Here is a 19,316-nt window from a genome sequence, read left to right as displayed (position 1 = left end):
GATATCACATAACTGGAATCTTAAAAAAAGGATACAAATTAATTTATTTGCAGAACAGAAACAGAGTCATAGACTTTGGAAAAAAACTAATGGTTACCAAAGGGGACAGGCTGTTGGTGAGGGGTACTGGGGGCCTCAGATTGGCATATGCACACTCTGGTATATGGAATGACTGGCCAAAGGGGACCTACTATTGCAGGAAGAACTCTACCCAAAATTCTGTGATAACCTGTGAGGGAAAAGAATCTGAAAGAGAATGAATATGTGTACATAAATAATGGAATCACTTTGTTGTACAGCAGAAATTATCATACCATTGTAAATCAACTATACTACAATAAAACTTAAAAAAAAAAGAACTCATTAATAACAGCTATAAGTAGGAAATGTGAATGGGAGTACATACAGCTAAAAAGATTTCTGCTGATATTTTTGGAGTTTGTCTTCTACTTTATACATTTCAAAATTGTAAAATATGATTTTTTATTCAAAAAAATTTCTAAACTAGTAGAGAAAATGCATGACACATTAGGAATATATTCATAATATTGTGGTTATATATTACATATAAAATAATATACAAGGTAGTAAAAGTATTATTATAAAAATGTTCTTAAAAATAAAAAAAGTAGCTAAATTTCAAATGGCCAAAGAACATAAAAAAGACAACCCAACAAAATGGACAGAAATGGCCCATAAAAATATGAAAAAGCTGCTCTACTTTTTTATTACTAAGAATGTATATTTAGAAAACAGTGAGGCATTCTCAATGTGGTACTGTGGGTTAAGAATCTGGTATTGCCGCAGCTGTGGCATAGGTTGCAGCTGTGGCTTGATTCAATTCCTGGCCCAGGAGCTTCCATGTGCTATGCATGTGGCCAAAAAAGAAAAAGAAAAAGAAAACAGTGAAAGAACCTCTTTTACCTATCTAATTGTCAAAGATTTAAAAGCTAATCATGCCCAGATATTAGTGAAATTGTAAAAGATATATTTATAAAGACAATCTTAACTTTTACATCAAAAATTTTAATTATCCCCATTGACAAATTATTTTCACTTTAGGAATTTTTAGAAACTAATGGAAAAATAGGGGATGCTCACTGAACTTTGAATAAAATAGTAATAAAATATAAACAATCCAAATGTTCATCAATAAAACATACATAAAACAATCCAAATGTTCATCAATAAAACATACATATTTGGTTACATAAAATTCTATAGCCTTCTATCCATAATACGGAAAACTACAGATTGCTACAAAAAAGGATGAGTTAGATCTAGAGCTATAAACCCACAATATACAATTTAGTGAATATCTTATGAAACACCATGCATTTCACAATCTCATTTATGACTATGTATGTATATACATTTGTAGATAAAGCTGGAATATATATTACATATATGTATAATATATATATTTTTTCTGATCTAACTGTAGCTTTTTCCTGGCAGCAGGGAGAGGGCTGGGACAGGAAGAGTGAGTAGCATAACAACAGAATTTCCACTTATATATATTTCTCTATAATTTACTATTTACAGTGGACAAAAACAGCAAACACATAAATATATTTTCATTTTAGAAAAAAAAAAATCCAGCAGCCTAATGAAGGCAGAATATGATAGTCCTCCTGTGAGAATGCAAGTAACCTACCTTTGTGAAAATAAAGCAAAATTTAAAATCACAATGGATTGCAACCATCCTCTACTATACACTAGCTGTGTAAAACTGGAAATTTATTTAAATTTTGAGTCTCAAATTCTTGATCTGTACAGAGGAATACTGCTATCTACTTTAGACAGTCACTGAGATGACTACATAAGTCAGTATCTACAAAGTACCACAAGTGCTGAAGATATGTTAGTTTCTTTACTTTTAATAACAAGAGGATAACATTTAACATCATCAAGTCTCTAAATAATCAAGGTGTTTCTCAAATACAAGAAATATACCCAAGAAATGTCTGAATAATACACTTGAACTTCCTTAGAATGCCAGGCTTTAGAAGTTTGACGAGAAAATCACTTTACAATGTAACATTTTGATATTTCAGGAGTTGTATCTAGAAAATGTGATTTAGGAAGTGTAGCCTGACACTGAATTCCATCTCTATAATTGGCATTAGACATAGTCCCAATGAAAGGAGAAATGTTACTGAATTCTCACAAATTGCACATGAATAAAGGTGGTATCAAAACTACAGAAATATAAAAGAGTATAAGAGTTTATCTTTTACATGGACACTTGCTCTTTTCCTGCTGTTGCCCACAAGCAGGCGGCACACACTAGTACAGGTGGTCCTTTATAATCGTGTGCATAAAATAACTGAGTCATTTTCTGATTGGTAAACAATATGCAATGTCAGACTCTCCACACCATCTGTGTCACTCACCACCACAGTTTTCTGCAAAACTGCCAGCAGCACAAGCCCAGCACCTCACTGTTGGAGAAGTCACAGGAAGAAATACTTGGCATCTTTGGCAAAGCTTAAATCTGCTCTCAGTATTGAACCTGACATATGCCCCAAAGCAGAACATGTATGCTACTCTAATGATCTCTCCTGCTGTTTTATAATCAGAGACATAGATGGAAGGAGGTCTGCCATTTTTTTATTTGGCACCAGTCAGCCCACTGCACTCTGTTTTGGCAACCCTCTCCAAAAAAAAAAAAAAAAAAAAAAAAAACCTCTCATATTTGGGAAAATTTGTGTTCAGATCATAAAACACAATCATTTCATTATTTCCACCACTATTTCCTAGGTGTAAGATTTATGCTTATTTCTAGATCCTTGCTTCAGCTTTCTTCAATTTTGGGGAAACATCATCTATACCATTTGAAAGAAGAATTGCTAACTGACAGTTCAGACAGACTTCTTGAAGTCTAAAAGAGCCTAGCTGTTAGTTGCCTTGTCAACTCCTCTTTTCATCGAAAGAAAGTAACACTGAGTCAGAGGGCATTATCTTGGCTTCCTTTTTAAAATGTCTGGTATTGACAGAAGCTAAAAATCAGAGCCTCAGCATGCACCATGCAGAGACAGTCCTGGAAAGACTTCTCCTTCCATCTCTCTTTTTTTGTTGTTTTCTTTCCTATTCTTCACAAGAGCCATATCCATATGGTGGTAGCCCCAGATCCAGGAGAAATTAATTTTGCCAAATCTCTTTTATATCAGGACTTCCACTTTTTTTTTGTACTAAAATCAGCTAAAAATGTTAATATGTTTTTGAGGGGCTGATGATTTCTATGTAAAAAGCCCCACATAAAACTTAATTCAATGGAGAAAAATGCAAAGTTTTGACTATAATTATTTTTAAATAATCCACACAGAATTAATATAATTCTAAATTATAGGTCCCATAGGCCAACACAACAGCTCAAACAGCTGATGATCTAGATCCATGAAAATTAAAAACCAGACAAGTGGCACATATATACTGTAACAAATCTGATATAAACAGGCTTGCTTTGGAAATCATTATTCACTTTTTTTTTTAGTGTGATAAGCATACATATCATGATTATTATTTTAATGTGATAAGAATACATGTTATCTAATGCTCAATATGGTTTGGGGCCTGTTTTACTAAAGATAACTCTGCAAAAATATGACATCTAGAAAAGAAGCCATCATGATTTCAGTGTCCAAAATTCCATGTTCCTATAAATAAAAAGTGACTAATCCAATCAAAAGGCAATAAAATTAAAGCTGCAATTATAAAGTTGAAACTAAATGTATAGAGGAAAATGTACAGCTCTCAGCTTTGTAAACATAAACCCAGTATCAAACTAGTTATAATTCACATTAGCACACATTGTTTCCATATAAATCAGCTAAGATGATCTCTAGAAGGTGCACACCCTGGAGACAAAATTATTTGACTGTGATTTCTATCAGGCTGTGCAACTGTATCCTTGAATGTATTTCTATGAATATCTAGCTCCTATATTCTTGTTCTCTCATTGGATTGCTAGAATTTTGTTTTTCCTGATATTTTATATTTGTGAGTTTGTGAAGTAGTTCTTTCAGTGCCTTTTATTTAATGATCTCATGCAATGGTTTGCTGAGTATTAACATTAACTTGGTCCGGGTTCTACTGTTCACTTCTCTAACAACTCCTTAGAACTGCCGCTACTTCTATTCCCCATCGCCTGCTGCTATTAGCTCTTCCTATCTTAGGGGTGAGGATTTTATTTGTGTTAAGATGCAATTGAGATGTAAATACCTACCACGTTTTCAGTTCAAGTGGAAATAACTCTTACCTTACATTCATCCACAACCAAAAAATCTTTGAGGAGACCAAGTTTTAGGGGCCCGTCGATAAACCCTGTGTGATACAGAAAGGTATACGAGAGCCATCAACAGAGATGAGTGGTGGAAAACTACTACTCAACTCCTTCCATTACCTATAATAGCAGGTGAGGTCATTAGCCCCCACAGCACTTGTTTGAAACCTAAACAGGTACAGCAACTCACTATTAAGATCAATCCATTACTGAATTAGAAATACGACTGAATTTAGCAACAAATTTGTGCCAACATTACTTCTAGCAGCAGTAGGTTTTCAGCAGCAGATTGGCACTGTGACAGGGTCCATAATTTTCACAGTATGTGTTTCATAATTTGTCATGCACACTCTGATTGCTTGGCATATTGGCAGAGTCCACGGTGCTCTCTAAATGTCACCAAACGCATTTGAGGATTTGTCATGCACGGTCTGAGCAAGTGACACAACACAGCAGAGTGGCCAGGTTCAGGGCTGATTTTTGCACTCACTGTAAGTGTTCTTGAGCTCAGCCACCAGTGACGAAGACCTGGTGGGAGCTGCACAGCCCTTCTTTTGGAGCTGCTGATTTTTAATTCTGTGTCAAGTGATCATATGGATGCTGCCAGGAGGAAATACTATTACACTGCAGGTGTGACATGCACAGCATAGAATTTCTGCCTGATAATGTTCTTTTCAAATCATTTCTTGTAGTGTGCTTAACATTTTTTTCATACAAGCACAAAGAACATTTCACAAATTCAGAGTAAGTAAAAGGAGAGTAATAAATATGAATAGAGGTTGGAGGAAGCGATATTCGAGGAATTACCCAGTAAAGAGATTTTTTTTTTTTTAAGAGAGATGTCTGCTGTTTTTATCAGAAAGGTGGAATGGTATTGGGATCAGAGAACCCTGGGCTAGTTGTCATAACACCTGGTTTCTGCAGGAACAACTCCTGAGTTTAGGCAAACCATCCATCCTATTTTTGGCAGCAGTATATGAGGGGGTTGGATGAGAGGACCTCTAAGGGGGCTTTCATGTCTAAACATTCCATTGTTCTAAGAGAGGAGCATGAGTTTATTAATATATTTCAGTCATCTTCTCTGTTTGCCTGCGATGATTGCATAATGCTCTTCCAATGTTTAGTAAAAGCTTCAAGAGCTACATCTGCTGGAAGCTTTCAGTTGCCTAGGATTCCAGCCATTATCTTATCACTTTTAGTCACTGTCTTTTAGGAGGAGAAAGGAAATTAGTCTTTTTTATACATTTGGGTCCCGTGGATGCACCTGTTACTATGAAATCTGTTTGATGATAAATAACTCACATATGCTCAAGAGCGCTGTCTTGACATGTGCAGTGAGAGACCTTCACAGACATATGTTGTAAAAAGCAATAGCTGTGACTCTGTATTGGCTCACGGATCAGTGAAAGTAGAGGAGTGAGTGGAGGCTAACAAAGGCTGTTTGGGCAGGGAAAGAAGCTGAGGCTTTTGCTGGGAGATTTTGAAATTTTGAAAATTTCACACCTTTATACTATGCACACACCAAAAAAAAAGTCATAAAAAGCACACATTACTCACATACACCTATTGGCCAAAGTAGTCATATATAAAGCCATGTGAAACATACAGAATTTTTACTTTTAAAAAATTCAGAGACTAGAATCATTTGTTTAAGATTTTTAGCTTTTCAAAAAATGAAATATTCTCTCCTCCAAAAAGGCTGCCAGGATTTTAACCTTGTTGAAAATATCGTTCATTCTAATTTTCCGTGATCAACCAGATTGAGATAAGCAGAACCATCAACCACTCTTTCTTCATTTCTAGGAAAAAGTGTTTTGTTTTATTTTGTTTTTGTTCTTTAACTAACTTTTATATGGATAATTTTCTACTATTCACACACACTGCCAACTCTCTGCTACAAAGCAGGTGGTCTTGAACTGTCATACTCAGATCTTGCCACATGTACACATGATCAAGTGATGACTCATTTAGGTCCTATTTTTCCCCCTACCATCTGATGAAAATTCGGTATCTTACTTTACAAATTCTATTACCTAAATTCATAAAGCTGTTCTTGTACCTTTTATTAGTTAACTTTTGAAACTGATTTGCTCTGATCCTTAAAGTTTCCATTTTATTATTTTAGAATATACCACCATTCTGTTTTCCAAATATCCTTTTAAAATTATATCCTGAGTAGAAGACTAGACAACTTTTATAGAGATACAGACACTCTTCACATGCAGAAAATTAACTACTCCAAAATAGTACTGAACTGAATATATTATGAAAAATAGGTTTGATACTCTTTACACAAGAAATATCTAACCTAATTTCTTCTCTGATGTGTGATTCTCAGAAAATGTTTATGAATCCCTGTAATGATCTGTAGCTCCTGCACAATCAGCCATAGAAAGCCCTCAAATCTATACAAACTTTTCCTATGAACTTATGAAAGACATTCACCTTCAGTTATACCTTAACTACACACATACACAAACATGTCTGTCTAAAAATGTTTGGTCAGTAAATTAATTAATTGAAGTATATGCTTGATTTGAAATAATGTTTGCTTTCAAATTTTTATCATTTCCACTCTCCATGATGCCTAGATGATGAAGAGATAGAAAGCAAAATATTTCATATTTTAAGTTGTCAATCTAATTCTCAAAAGAATGTGTGTACAGCACTAACAATTTGAAAACTTTGGAGTCTTGCTTTTTTTTTAACTCAACAAAATCTGCATTAGCCTATTTTACACCTTAGTTGTCCTCATTCCATTCACAATTGTTTATTTACTTTTCTATAAATACTTAGTGTTCACAGGTAAATGCACAATTGTCCTCTTGCCCTATTTTCCTGTGATTTCCCACTTGTATTAAAGGACTTGATAATGAGTATATCTCATTTACTTGGTGGTATTTCCTTAACCAAAATTGTACTAGCTCATCTCTTGCATTAGCTTTAGAGGTCTAAACTTCTGTTTAATTATTTTTGTAACTACTACTCATTCCCTGGATAAAAGAGCTATATAAAGGCATTTCTGTTAGAGGCATACTATATTCCATGACTAGAGAAATAAAATAAATTTGCTTCTAGAAAGATCATCAAATATGTGCCTTATTATAAGAAACAGAGGACAGTCTATCATTTCAAAAAACCCAGGAATAACCATAAAAGCCCTTTTGTCTCTAGCTCAAGTGCCTTTACAGTGCATTTTTATTTATTTATTTTTGCTTTTTAGAGCTGCAGGTGCAGCATGTGGAAATTCCCAGGCTAGGGGTTGAATCAGAATGGCATCTGCCGGCCTACGCAACAGCCACAGCAACATGGGACCTGAGCCACATCTATAACCTACACCACAACTCATGGCAATGCCAGATCCTTAAGCTGCTGAGCAATGCCAGGGATGGAACCTGCATCCTCACGGATACCAGTCAGGTTCATTACCACCGAGCAGCAATGGGAACTCCACTTTACAGTATAAAGTCCTGAGCTTTCAAATAGCACTTCGTCTACCAATAGATTTTCTCAGAGGTAGCATTAGTTGTCAACTTTTGCATAAACTGCAATTGGACCATCCTGCTAGAATCATAGGTCTCTCCACTGTGAGTGATACATGAAGGTCATGTTACACATTTGTTGAAGTAATCAGGAAATAATACATTTTTTTCTTATACACATTACAAGACAAACTAAGAAGGAAAAACCAAGTTAAAGATAAATTTTAAAGATTTTCTCCACCTATTTAGCCAATAACTGCTAATATTCTTTTACTTTGCAATGTAAATATAAACAAGAGTCTTACTATCATGGAGTTTGTATACTCATAAGAAAGATAATAAGTTAATCATTAATTTGCATGAATACATCTGCATATATAAATATGCATGCGCATAAATACATATTATATAACACGTGTATACACATCATATATACATATATATGAATTCATACCACATGTGTGTGCATATATGTGTATATATATATATCAGGAAGTAGTAAATGATTTACAAAGAAATTCAAGTGAACAGCAGGAGACAGAATGTGTGTGCCTGGTTTTCTCAGAAAGCATGTCATGCACTGTGTTGAGGGGAAATGAGGAACTGTGGAAAGGAAGAGACAGTCCTCTGATCCCACTTGGCCTCTTCTGTTCATCTGTGTGGCAGGATGTATACTGGAGATCACTGCAAAGCTATGCTCTGCCTACCTTTTTCTTTTCATTCTGCCTTCAGTGAGGGAAATGAAAAATTCAATATTAGCCAGGGTCCTTCCATGGACACCTCAATTTTAGTAAACCCAAGTTTCTATCAATTCTCTAATCAGAATTTCTCAAGATTCATCCTTAATCTCACTTTCTATGGAGAAGATACATCCATTGTTCTAAATCTAGTGCTTTTCATCTATTGATTTTGGATATTTGATACCCAGCCTCTAAAAACTCTTTATCATCCCACATATATATGTGTTTAGGATACACAACAAGGCCCAGCCAGCCAGCACTTATTAGGCAACACTTTGAGAATTCTGCTTGGTACTGGAGGCAGCAGTAAACTAGGTAAATTTAGTCACTTATAACCCAGAAGTGGATACACCAAATTTAAAAGGTAATTAAGAGGCAGGGACCAGATCATGAGGACACTTACATAGCACATTCAAGAGTCTAACTTTACTCTTCAGGAATTAGAAAGCCACTGAATAATTCAAAATAGCATTCTCCCTGGAGGGCCCCATTATCACTAATTCTTTTCAGAGAATACCACCATGGATTTTAAATTTTTATTTAAGATCCCAAATCAAATGAAAATTATATCAGGTAGAAGATATTAAAGCTCTAATGCTGGAGAAGACCCCAGTTTATCTGACCACTGAGAGAAAGAGAAGGAGCAAAGATTGAAATTAATGAATAAATGAATGAATGGACAAACAAAACAGATCACCTCCATTTCACAGTTGAAGAAACTGAAACCTAGGGGAGGAAAGTGATCCCTCTAAGGTAGCACTTGAACTGATAAGAAACAATTTAACAACCAAAACAACAAATATCTGTTGGGTAGCAACTACTAAAAAAATATTAAAAAAAAAAAAGATAATTAAGAATGAAAATAAGCCACCATCTGGCACTGGTACAATCTACTGGTAATAGCAGAGTTAGTATAGTTAAGTACTGAGAAATATCAACTAGCAAGAGATATTCGATCTAGTCAAAAGAAAAGACTGATATGCTATCCAGTGAAAGTTAATTCCAGGGCTTAGGAATTAGGTGAGCTCTATCAAATATGATTTTTTCAACCTGAGGTCCACATAGAAAGAGAATACATGGATGGATTCATGAGGTTCATGAATTTTAGCTCAAAGCCTGTCTCTTAATAAGTGATGAGCAGATGATAATTGTTATCCCCCAAGTTATTCTGTACCACAAGTTCCAGTAGTTGCAGGGCAAAAGGTATCAAGTAAGGTAAGCCCTAAATTGAGAGTTTCTCAATCAATCCAGCACAGTCTAGAGAGAAAAAGTATTTCTCAGAATTTACAAAATACTTCTCAAATAGCTGTCCCACTTTTGTTATTGCCCTCAAATTCTCCTTCTGTTGTTTTATTTCTCAAGCTGAATTTTCACCACTTCAAAGTTTTGGTTCATTGTGGTAAATGGTGTTATTTGTTCACAATCATTTGTTTTATCCCTGATTATACCGTATTTTTATATGGTTGGACTATGCTTGGCCACCTTACTGGCTATGGGCCTGGTCTTGTGACTTTAGCCAATGGAACAGGAGTGGATGGATGGGACTTACACCATTTTCAGGCAAAAACTTTAAGTGTACTTTTGTGATTTAGCTTTGTACCCTTGAACTTCTGCCCTCTGCTGTAAGAAAGAGCATGACTCAGATAATGGATATTCTTTTATCCTGAGTTCTGGAATAAAAGCCACATGGATCTAAGCCCAGCCAAGACCTGCCTAGGCTAGTGGAAGCCAGCTGAGCACAGCAGTGTTGTGGCTGATCCATGGTTTTCATGAAGCTTGAGTGACAAATATTTGTTGCTCTAAGCCACTACGATTTTGGAGTTGCTTGTTGCTGCAGCAAAAACTATTATAATTTTCCATTCAAAAAATCTACTAATCAGATTAGTTGAATGTTATGTTTCACTGAAGCCATTTATTCATATAAATGTAATACATAATTTGCACCAAACCCATTCTTTAATATAGTCCTAATAGAAGTCTTCTTCTTCAAACAATCCCATGTTTAAGGAAATAAATTTGTTTTATTAGCCTTCGAAACAACATTGAATTCCAGGCATACAGTATTTTAAGGTATTTAATACAATCAAGCTAACATAATTACATTACATTCTTAGGATACATGCTTCCTACCAACTTCCTCCAAATAAGCACATTCTAATGCCGAATAAACCTTTCCCTGGGCCTGGTCTTAATTCTTGAAATCTTGAGATCAGTCATCTCCCTCCTAAACCTTCTTAATTTCTCTCTAGGAAATCATGAAATTGACCATATAAACATTTCTGCTTCCTTGTCTTCCTTAACTCACAAAGAAAGGTAATATCTTTACATGCTGACAAAGGTTGAAGTATTGAAGTATTTCAGTAAGGTGATAGCTCTGCAAAAGCCACCCATCAAAACAGCCATGAAACACAAACCTCCCTATAATTAGTCATCAGAAATAATAAATCAGCACCATGCCAGCCTTTACAGTCTCCAGCAGCACTGACCTGAAACATCGCCTGTCCCTTGTGACTGCCAATCAAAGCCAGATAGCTCTGTTGGAGTGCTGAACGGATTCAGCAAATGTGGAAACAGGACCTGCAGCTATTTAACATTTAGTCACAAAAAAAATGCTTCAGAAAAGAGATCAAAATGTAGCAAGTGAGCCTCAAACCAATAGAAATGGAAACTTCTGAACACACACTGGTGAGAAAGTTCTGTTCTAAGAGATTGGAAAACTGGTCAAAGTAACTATTCGTAGGAACCTGGGCATTGTTTATCTTCCCCTTGGTTTGCTCAAATTCATTTTCATCTCCCATTATATCACTTTCATGGGGAAGCTGATGAATGACTCAAGAACCTAAATTCTCTAGCCCTAAACAAATACACAGGATGTGAATGCAAATTTCCTCTCTTCTACTAGGACTTGGGGGGGGCATCACCCCCAGGCAGTACCATCATGCTGCACTGAAGCCCACTGTGTCCAAGTTGAAGTTCACTTTGAAGTCTGTCACACTGTCTCAAAAATCTTCCAGGGCTCACTACTTAGTCTCAGAATTAGTCATTAATTTGGCTGGAACAATATGAAGTATATATGAACATTATTAAATACATACTCCTTTGTCATGGTTATTATGGTAACTTTAAATAAAGATATTAACAGCAGGGATCTTCAGGGCTGAACATTCTAATGATTCTTTTCAAAGAAGGCAGATTTAAAACTGACACTCCTGAGAGTGTACCTAATTTTGACCTTGACATTTCACAACCCAAGTCTAGTGACAAAACCTTTCAATTGCTGTAACGGAGCTATAAAATTTTGATAAGATACTGTTTTATAGAAATTCTGAAAAATTAACCCTTGCCCAATTTTTGTCTTTGTCTTTCCCAGGTATTCTGAATGTAATACCACTAACGTCTAGCCCCCGTTCTTACTCTCAGATTTTACACACACACACACACACACACACACACACACACACACACACAATCCCCTTGGTTGTAAAACACAATAGACAGGCATCAAGTATCTCCCACAGTCCAGAAGGAAGGAACCTCAGTCACTCACACAGACTCAGTAGGCTCATTTAGATTATTCTTTCATGCAGCTCCCTTAGCCTTTGCCTTGACAAGCAAGTTGGATGATGCTATGAACACAAGGATCCTATCCCCTGCTTTCTAGTTAATTCATTAGGTCCATGCTTCTGATCAGCTTCATCTTTTGGATCAGAAAAGTAACCTGGCATTGTGGCTAAGGGTAGGTTCTTAGAGCCTTCTGCCTGGATGCAATCCCAGCCTGCTCTTTCAAGGAATGTATTTCAATTCCTCAGCCAGTAAAATGGGAAGAATAAAAATAATGGAATCTACCTCCCAGGGCAGTTCAGAGGCTGAAACAAGCTACTTTCTGAAAGCATATAGAACAATTTCAGGCATATGCCAAGCACTCTACAATTGCTAAAGAAATGCAATGGCTTGTTAGCTTTGAATTCCAACTGTCCACTTGGATACTGAGAGCCTCCTTTATTCTTTACTCCTAGACTTTCCACCAGGCTTTAAAGGGAAACAAAGTTAACAATGCCTTCTAGAGGATGCTAAAACATGAGGCACTGTGCCTTGCTTGCCCTTCTTCTTACCTGAGTGCTCACCTCAATCTCTTGCTGCCAAATCACCAGCATTAACACCACCTGGAAGCTTATTAAAAATGTAGAATTTCAGACCCACTGAATCAGAATCTGGAGTTTAGATGTTCACCCAGGTGATTTAGTATATACTGAGTTTAGACACATTCCTGAGAACTTATTTCCTAATGCTAAAGATTGTTATGTTGTAACAATGGTTATTAGTAACGTAACTTGGTACTAATAGTACAATACCAAGAATGGCAAATAATTAGGAGAAAATAACTAAAGCAAAAATAAAGTTATTTTTACAATATGGTCAGTCATTCTCCCTTTCTTGCACTCCAACAAAAATTTTATTGAGCAGACAGAAGAGAAAGAAGTAGAATAATAGCTTGCATTCTAGGAAGTGAAGTTAAGCACTAGGATGTACAGGATGGTTTGTCAGAAGTAAATCCTGCCCATTTTCTCTGTAGACCAATAGAAGGATTGAGAGGCACTGTCCGTAAGTATGCATATCAGAAGTGCTTCCAAACTCTTTCATAAATAAATTACTGTGCCTCTTACTTCAATCTTCAGACATTACAAAGAGTATTATACAAACCCCTAGGCATAAGCAGTAGCACACTGTTCATTTCCAAATGACATTTTTTACCCCAACAATAGTTTCCCCCATACCTCTTTTCCAAAGGAAATTACACATGGTTTACATGTTCATTTACATGTTTTTCCTCTTTGGTCCATTGTGTTGTTAATAGGAATTTCTCTTGCATAGTGAAAAATAACTACAACAAAACCCCTCCAATGCCAACGTGAACAAAGAATATTTATAGTTTCCTATAAGTAGAAGTCTAAAAAAAAAAATCATCTCTAGGTTATGTAATGCAGAAAATCAACAAAATTTCATTAGGTACTTACCTTCTCTGTTATTAGTTCTGCTTAATTAAATATGTTGGCTATACGCAAGACAACCACTACACAACAATGGCCAGTGAAAGAGAAGAAGGAAAGTGTTATAGGCCCACGAATAAACCAATCCTTGGTGAAGGGAATTAGATTATCATGATTGGTTTATTCTATAATGTTTCCCTGCCTGGGGCTGCTGCCACACTTCCCACCCATCACAGCACATATCCTCAGCTGAGAAGGGTTGACAATTAAACAAGATAAGTTGTCTGCTGAAAAGGAGAAAGGGTTTTGAGTAGTTGATGAGAAGACAAGCAGTGTGTCTGCTACATCTAACAACTTTATGTTGCTCCTCAGATGCTCAGCACCCCATGGGGGAAGACAGCAAATGTTGCCCCCAGAAGTTTGTCTTCTAGACTATGAAAGTTCTCATTACTGAAGGTATGATATCTGAGCCAAGCTTTTGGAGGGACTGTGCTGGGGATTCCAAGGAATGACACAACATTTGTGTATTCATTTAACCTTCAATATTTAAGGGTTCACAATAATTGAATAATTGTGGCAGTTTCTATAATAATGCTAGGTTCTCCAGGTAGTTTATGGGCTAATGAAGAGGGTAGGTGGAAACAAATAATGTTTGCTTGTTTTATCAACTATTAATAATGATAAAATAATAATCATAATAATCATAATAAATTACTTATATAAAACTAATAAAACACTTATATAGAGTTTTCAATATGCTAGAAACTATTCTAAGCATTTTACAAATAATACATTTGATCCTTACAACAAATCTATGAGTTAGATATTACTGTTATCTCCATTTTATAAAGAAAAAAATGAGGCTTAGAGAGCTAAAATTGTTTGATCCAAAAGGCATATTAACTTGCCCAAGACATATCATTTGTGACAGAGCCAGAATCTGAACCCCTGTAGTTTGACTCCAAATTTTACATTATCAACCACTACATTGTAATGCCTCTCTGTGTAGAACAAAGTTTACATAACTATGGCACAGATGAGGCATTGAGGAGTTTTAACAGAGAGGCAGTGTGCAGGTCATGGAGGATCTAGTCTGCTTTCTTGAAATGGATAAATATGATTCTTCATCCGAAAGCCATACCTTCAGAAAATACTTCAAAACCTATAGCCAAATATCCCCATCCTATTATAGTCACTCTTCTCCTGGGTCTTGGCACTTCCACTAGTCACTGCTAGGATGGTTCACAAGATCCCTATCATCTGCAGACTCAGAGATTCTCTCCCTTCTCTTGAATTTTATAGAGTCCTTCTAGTCAGGGAGAACATCTCCCTCCTCCCTCCTGCTTTTCAAAGACACTCTCGTTATACCTTCAAATCAGTTTCTACCTCTCCATGAAAATGATATGAAATCTCCTGAAGACTCAGCATTTTAAAAGTGAATCTAGAAAGATTTGCCGACTACCTCTGTTTTCTCCCTGGCCAAGTGCCTTCCCCGAAGCAGTGTTATACAGAGCCGTTCTGAGGAAATAAAAGGAAAACAACATAAATCAAAGCCACAGGGAGTTTACAGTTTTTCTTACAGCATTGGGGAGTTATTGAAAAGTTTCAAGCAGATGACTAATACGATTGCACTTGGGTTTAGGGAGATAAACCTAAGCATATATGGAAAAGATCAACCTAGAACCAGGCAGACCACCAGTGAGGAAGTTGTAATAACCCAGGACACAAGTAGCTCATATACTGTTAGTGAGGAGTGAAAATAAAGTGTGCCTAAGAGAGCTGTTGAAGGGGCATGATACTGAGTTTCACAAGAGTTTATGATTTAAGAGTTTAAGATAAGAATAAGTTTATGATTTAAGAGTTTAAGATTACAATAAGAATAGCTAGATTTATTGAGCTCTTTTTACATGCCAGGTTCTCTGCAAAGTGCTTTACATGAAATAATTTAAAATATCTCATTAGTAGTTTTCATATTGCTTATACATTGAAAATATAATAGTTTGGATATATTAAGTAAACTAGACTATCAAAATTAATTTCACTCTTTATTATTTTTAATGTGGCCATTAGCCTATGTGGCTGACATTTGCGGTTTTCACTATATTTCCATTGAATAGGATTGACCTAAAGTATATGATCCCTTCCTTCTCCTATAGTCTATTTTTCCTTTGGTTTATTCCCCTTAACTACAAGGAATATTTTTCCATCTTTGGAGAAACAAAATTTAAAAACATGTCCTCAATCTTTCCTCTTTCATTAAGTTGCCCCATTTGTTTCTATTTATTGCTCAATTCCAATTGTTGAATGAGGAAGAGCAGAGTTTTGTTTTGTTTTGTTTGTTTTTTTGCTTTTTAGGGTCACACATGTGACATATGGAGGTTCCCAGACTAGTTGTAGGATTAGAGCTACAGCTGCTGGCCTACACCATAGCCACTGCAACGCCAGATCCAAGCCATGTCTGTGACCTACACCACATTTCTTGGCAACACTGGATCCTTAACCCACTGAGCAAGGCCAGGGATAGAACCCACATCCTCATGGATACTAGTTGGGTTCATTACCACTGAGCCACAATGGGAACTCCCGAAAATGGTTTTTTTTTATTGAGAGGTTCCTATGTTCCAAGATCAAGGCTAGAACTTTGTCATATCTAATACTTACAACAACCAGATAAATTCTGTTCATCATTCCAATTTACATATGAAGAAACTGAGTATTTGAGAAATTAACGATTTTAAATAGGGTCTCACAAAAAATAGATACTTATGAAGCAATGTTTGCAAAATTTCTGAAGACATATTTGAAACCCATCCTAAACCTTCCAGATTCATGATGCTACTTTTTGGGAAGAAATTCTATATCTGCTATCTTAACTTTTTGCCATTTATTCAATATTCTAAGTAAAAATTTTGCCTTCCATACTCATTATTTTAATGACATAAATTTTTAGTTCTCATATCACTTAAGATGTTACACATTTGCCAGAATTGCCCACATCCCTGAATTTTTCTTTGACTTCATAAACATTCCAATCCCTTGACAGGACAATTATTGACTTTCCACCTATGTAACCATATATTCTTTTATTTTTTACTAAGGCATTCACTGCACTGTACTATAATTTGTTTAACTCTCTCTACTCCTTAACACTGACCTGCCTATTTTGAATGCCTGTGTTTCCATCATTTTCACATCCTAAGATTTTACTATTGTACATGAAAAGACAGCAAACATTTGATAAATGATAATTAAATTTGAATGAAAAGACTTTCTAATTCAATCAATATTATCTATGACTTCTATAATTTGAAGAAAAAGTTTGATTCAAAAATAATCCATAATTTAAAATCTGAATTATTAGGAGAATGGCATAGTCTTTAACAGGCAGGAAAGTTGAGAAGGAAGGTTTTTCAAGAGAAAAGATAGTATTTTGTCTTGAATGCATATTACCTAAGGTCATCATGAGATATGTTAAGTGAGCACATACATCTGCTACAATCTGGATTCAGAAGTCCCAGGTGACATATATATTAAGATGGCTATCAAGGCATAAAAAGCCAAGAGTAATAGCTAAAAATCCTGAATGTTCCATCTGAAATAAGAACAGTACTGGTTTTATTTTATGCAATGCTCACAAAAACTCTATGATTGGGTGATGCTGCTCTCATTTTATAGGTGAGGAGAATTTAACAGAAATTGTCCAAGGCCACACAACTAGAAAATGACAAAACCAGATTTAAATCCAATTTCACACCCCCGGACTTGAGAAAGTAAGATCTGAATTAGAATTGAGAAACATGTGCTTGATCAACCTATTTGTATGCTACAGTTTTTTGATGATGTTATCAGAATAATGAAAGGATAAAAACTTTTTAAAATTACCCATCCCTGTCCACTTCCAATCACACTTGATGGAAGTATCCTCTTAATCATTTTGCTGAGTATCTTTCCAGAGGTTTTGCAACTTGTTTTTTCTTATTTATTTAGAACTGTGAATTGAAATGCCTGCTGTGTCAGTATGTATAATCTGCCGCACTGTTCACAATGAATGCATAATATTCCATAACATGTATGTATTATATAATTTTCCCAATTAATTTCTTCCCATTTCACACTATTATATTAATATTATGATAATCATTCATGTACATAAATCTTTGCATACTCCTTTGTCCATAAGATACATTCTTATTAGTTACATTTCTAGGCTAAATTATACGAATTTCAAATTTTGGCAGATACTACCACTTTATCTTCTCCCCAAATTGACATCAATATAGCTTCCCATCAAGAAATTGAATTCTTCCAGAAGACTGCTTTTGGACTTCAACGGCAACTCTTCCCTCATCTCCAGCCTGCTGGCCTACCCTACAGACTTCGTATCTGTATTTATCAAGTCTTGCCAATTATGTGAGTTAATTCTTTAAGATAAATCTCTCAACATATAATGCACATCCTATTGTTCTGTGTGTGTGGAGAACACTGACTAGTACAAATGGCTAACATTTATTGAGCATCTATTATGTTAACAAGCATTTTTCCAATAACTACCTCAGTTAATCCTCATAACAACTAATGGGTGGTTAGTTAAATAGTGGTTAATGCTAGCTCTGTTTTATAGAAGAGGAAGCACTCGCAGATTAATTTGCCAGAATTACAATGTTTGTGGCAAATTTGGTGTGGAAACGCAGATGGTCAGATATTAGAGCTTACGCATATTATCACTGTTTCATCCCTTGCCAAAGTATAGGATATTAGAGAAGACATATTATCAAATCTCTCAAAAATGTACACTGGTCAAGTAGAGCAATTTTCTTATTGTGCTTAGGAAATGCCTATTTGGGAAAATATACATTTATGTTGTTAATTAAGTAATATGAAAAAGATATTTTGTACCAGGACTGCAATCAGTCCCATTCAAGACTTTAAAGTTCAGAATGGAGTTGATTACAGGCAAGACTCACTATTCATCGGACAATCAAACCACTCCATTTTTCCTAGACATTTTCTTATTTAACTGAACCATAAGTGACATCTTCAGGACAGATGATATTTCAAATTATTTTTTTCCTCCTAGTTATGCCTGGTTGAAGCATTGTTGTAGGTCAGCAAATGGGTCTCTACAACCTTGAAAAAGTAAATGACCTTATTGTAAGCTTTGACCTTGCTTGCAGCATCTTCCCTGTTGCTTTGTTAGCTCTGAGTGTGGTATATTGTTTCAGTTGTGCAAGGTCTTTGAAGCTCCACTTTTTGCAACCCCTCCCTCCCTAATGATTTCAAGCTGTTCAAAGATCTGCTCTGAAACACAGGCAGGATCCAAATGTTTTATAGTAAGGCTGATTTAAAACAAGCCTCAAATAATGCTTGCTTTTAGGGAATCAGGGGGGATATGAATAAATGGACAGTACATGCTCCTTCAAAACGTCTTGTTTGCTTGATCACTCAGAGATAGGTTTGTCTTTCATTATGTGCAGCATAGAAAAAAAACACAGACTTCTGGAATTTATAACAAAGCAATAATGTAATACTTGCTTTACTAGGATTTAAAAGCAGTGCACATGAGTTTTTATAATATGTAAACAATTTCGGAGCAACTGTGATGCCAGCAAAGGAATGAAATAATTTATTTGTATTGATTTTTCCATGTAGGGAAGCCTAGAAGGTAATATATTTGTTTCTTTAAGAGATGCAACTAAATCAGAATTTAATTTGTGTAGATAGTCCTTACTAAATTGGAGCAATGGGAAAATCACTATCACATTACTTTCGTTTAATTCATACTAAATAACAACTATTTAGATTATATCAAAAAATGCCTTCG

At 35.5% G+C, this 19,316-nt stretch overlaps 1 long non-coding RNA gene across 1 annotated transcript in view; it reads right to left on the bottom strand.

The window, feature by feature from the left end:
* LOC102160577 overlaps window positions 1–19,316 on the bottom strand; it is a 162,097-nt gene that overhangs the window by 92,770 nt on the left and 50,011 nt on the right. Inside the window, exon 2 of the long non-coding RNA XR_307223.3 lies at window positions 4,262–4,326. This is a non-coding gene — a long non-coding RNA (uncharacterized LOC102160577). The remainder of the gene's footprint in view (window positions 1–4,261; window positions 4,327–19,316) is intronic.

The sequence above is a fragment of the Sus scrofa genome, chromosome 13, assembly GCF_000003025.6.
Source record: "Sus scrofa isolate TJ Tabasco breed Duroc chromosome 13, Sscrofa11.1, whole genome shotgun sequence".
Lineage (NCBI taxonomy): Eukaryota > Metazoa > Chordata > Mammalia > Artiodactyla > Suidae > Sus > Sus scrofa.
The sequence above is the reverse complement of the archived record's forward strand: the minus strand, read 5'-3'. Positions and strand labels throughout refer to the sequence as shown.